Source organism: Diplotaxodon limnothrissa, linkage group LG15, assembly GCF_057381915.1.
Source record: "Diplotaxodon limnothrissa isolate DT_005_m linkage group LG15, D_limnothrissa_male_GT1.1, whole genome shotgun sequence".
In the NCBI taxonomy this organism is placed as follows: Eukaryota; Metazoa; Chordata; class Actinopteri; order Cichliformes; family Cichlidae; genus Diplotaxodon; species Diplotaxodon limnothrissa.
In genome coordinates, this window is record NC_140610.1 from 40273179 (window position 1) to 40277308 (window position 4130).

Sequence of the window (4130 nt, forward strand, 5' to 3'; positions counted from 1 at the left end):
ATGCTAAAAGAGATTTAGTGTGCAATAATTTCCTGTGTTTGTGTGTCTTCAGCTTAAAATGTCAGTTTCTTATTGTGCGTTTACACCACAATCACCACCATATTTTGTTATTTTCCTGCCTATTTCCTTCTCTAACAATCACACGCTTCAGCAAAGCAGACAAAATCAGACACATGAAAAGTCATTATATTGTCATTATATTGTATTTATATTCCCATAATAAGTAATTATGTTGTGTTTTCACAGCTTTGCTGCAGCTCTCTTTGGTAAAAGAAAATGATTATATCAGGTCTGCTGTTGTTGCTCTTTTGGTGTCTCCAAGTTGTTGGAAGCACGAGGAGGCAAGCAGGAAAAGGAACATCAGAAAACCGCAAGAGTTGAGTGACAAAATATTTGCAGATATAACATATGCTGATGTGCTGCCGGCTCACAGAGAAACAAATATGAGATAGGAGACGTGTTATAGTTTACATCTCTACTTTTTGTCCCCTTGGGATTCATTAAATATTCATACGAGTGATTTATGTCCCAGTCACGGAAGAGATCCCAAGCAATGCCCGGATAAAGCGCCACTACCCAGTCACACTGTGTCGGTGTTGTTTTTTGCAATGCAATCTCTCATATCTTTGAGCACCATTATATTTCAAGTAAAAAGCCAAGAGCAAATATCCATTCAGTAGTGGACATCTTTCGCTTATTTATTTTTATTGCTTTCAGGAGAGAAAACAATTAAACGCACTTGTTTTTTTCTTCTTCCGACAATTACACCTGTGGCTGAAAGACAGCACATACATCTAGGTTGTGTACTTTTCTTGTCAGATGGGTATACTGTACATTAATGAGTTTTATCCAGCCCATTTGGACATTACACCAGGCATGGGCAATTATTTCATGAGAAACTGGGACTGTTGTGGATTGGGACCTGATCCTGGTAAATATTCGTTTTTTTCCCTTTATAAGCTTATTGGGGCCAAAACAGTCCCAATTTCTCGCGAGGCCTCTTGGGAAAATTAATTGGCCACCCCTGACCTATACTAATTAATACAGCCCAATACAAAATCTGAAGATGTTAAGTTGCTTGTTTCCATTCAGCTTATGCTGGAAGTCTGGTAAATACAAGTACTTTTTATACCTCCTCATAAAACATATTAAAAAAACATCTATCCATCCGGTTTCATAACCACTTATTCAAATTAGGTTCACAGGATTCATAGAAACATTTTTAATATATACATATATATATATATATCTTCACATTTTCAGAACAAAAGATCAAAATGTCTAAAGTTTGCATTAACCACAGTCCTTATTTCAGGCAAGTAAATGAAGTAAATGAAATGTTTGAACCAGAGAACCAGAAATGCAAAATGTCAACATTTCTAACCAGGGGAGTCACAGCCATCGGAAATTTAAAGAATGCAGTTTCAAGACACTCCTGTATTACCAAAACGTACACCGTTGTGTACGTTTTGGTCTTTGTGGTCAAATAGATTATCTTCCTGTCAAAATGAGCATTTATCTCTCCAGTATATGCTAGAATAATTTCACTGTGTAACAGAGTCTACCAAGACAATGATAAGCTGCAAGTATGACTGCAGTTTTTTTTATAGAGGTGTATTTAAAGAGCTTGACTGCAAAATAGTTATAACAGTTTCTGAACATGGAGGAAACATTTTACATGCTTGAAAACTGGAAGAGGAATACATGGCAAAGGAAAGCTGACCGAATGCAGGAAGACTGAGCAGAGCTGAGGGACGGATGCAGCGTACGCGCTGGCTCTCTCTTTGGTATGTTGCACGAGAGAGTGTTAGGTGTGAGGCTGATGAGACTCTTTGGCCAAATGAAGCGACAGGATGCCCAGTGATTCCCAGCACTGTTTTGTTACTGAAATGTGCTATTGCACACACACTATGCCTTTGTTTTATTTTCCCGCAGCATATTTTGATATTCTACATGCTTTATTCTGTGCTGTGTGAATTTTCTGTTACTGTAGCTGCAATTTACTGTGCTGTGAGACCACTGGAGGAAAAACGCTTCTCCGCACAGTGTGTGCGAATGTAAGAGCTCGTTTTGCTTTAGTAAAATAAAAACCCTCTTTTGCTCTTGAAATCAGCATCTGAAGAGTACGCACTCTGATACATAATAAAAGTCCATTACCCATTGAGATATAGTAATCTAGTACAGTAGGAGTTCAGTAACAGGAAAAGCATGTGGGGAGGATTTTTCCTCTCTAGGCTACCATATCATTCTGATTAATCCAAACATCACGACCATCCTGGTTTAGACAATGTCAGCGCAACTTTTTAATATTTATGGCAATGGCTTATTCATTTATTGATTTACTAGGTTTATATTCATTCCATTTCACACAATTACAGGATTTAGACAAGTTACAGCCTTTTGCAGGTCGTCTTTAATGTTTTGCTGCGTGTATGAGCTGTTTTGGGAAATGCACCTTCAGAGCCAAGAACTTCAAAAAGAGCTGAGAACTTCAGTAGCTTTGGTGAAAAATGTGCCAAAGCCACCGAGACGATCTTTAAATCAGCGTCTGCTTTGTAGAACTGCTTTTCTTCTTCTCCCTGTTGTTTGTTGATGCTCTGCATTGTGGGTCTCTACAGTAGCTGCAGACTGTCTAAAAAATACAATAGTTTGTGTTTTGACAGTGTAGCAGATGTCAGTCATATATAGTTTTTGCATGATAAATTTGCAGGCTGGGGTTATTGCACTGTGCAGGGTTTTGGCTGATTGTTTAATATATGGTGACTAACAATGCCACCTGAGGAAGTGCACTCCAGAAAAAATGATACACAGCAAGTCAGACTAGGAACTAGTGCCAAATAACCACAGGTAGAATAACCAACATGGCTTTGTTTACATGAATAGATTGATGACATTTAAGATATTGTGACTTTTGATGTAACATTTGTCCAAAGTAAAGCACATCATAGGTGGGCTGAGGCCAGTATTTGAGATGAAGTGTGAATTGTGTCCACGGTGCTGCCTTTATCCAACAGTGCAATCTCAGCACCAAACTTAGGCTGAAATTAATGGCAGCTGGAATTTGACAGAATCTGCAGTATTTAACCAGGATAAAAATAAAAGACTGACAAACTTGTACATCTTTCTCCAAAATGTCAGTTTACACAGCAAATGAGCATAAATAAAGCGTCTCTGGTTTTAATTAGCTGAGCTAGATAATAGTTCATTGAATCCATTAGCTTCTCTGGAAAATGCGTCTGTATGATTGCCAGTCACTCAAGCTTTCAGTGCTCACAAAAGTCAACACTGTTTATTCACCAGTAGAATAAAGTCTGCGTTCAAAAACGCTCTACGCAAGTGTTATCTACTACGTTTATATCTCCCTTAAAGGTTGTAAAAGCATTAAAGAGCTACAACTCTTAAAAAAAAACAGTCAGGAAAATAAGCTTAAAAGAAAACGTGAATTTAAAGTTTCATTGTTTTTTTTTATTGCATTCTTTGGGTTTGAATGACTCATTTCAAGCAATTTGAAAACAGTTGGACTATGTGAGATGATCATAAACTTGTCACATGTGCAGAAGTTGCATTACCAGCGGGGGGAGATAAAATATTTAAAGCCACAAAGTTGGTAGTGAGTAAAAAACTTACAGTCCCGGGTCCTTATTTGTCCGCATCGATTAAGCTAGGCGGTATATACCTATGCATATACATGAACATGAACATGTGTTAGTAACGCCTGTTCAAACACTTTGATTATTTTGATGTTGGCTGGAAATAAAGTATCTCCCTCTGCTGGTACTGCAGATTACTGCAACTTCTGCGTGTGCGTACATCTCACGTTTTGGAGAGGCAAAGCGCGATGTCGTGATATCAGGTTCAATTCTGATGCAGCCCATCTTTGGTAATCAGTTGTTGGTGAGACAGTATAGTGCGAAATCAACACGCCCGTCATAACAGCTCACTCATTTGTGGGACAGTATGAAATCACCGAAGTCTGTGCATCTTTGTTCACCTGCCTGAGACACAAACAAATCAGGGATCTGCTTGTCAAAACATTTGCTCCACAGCTAGCAACATCATTATTTGGGATCCATTTCTAATGTGATTTGACTGTCTGCTCTTGGCTGTACTATAAAGAGATATCACCATCC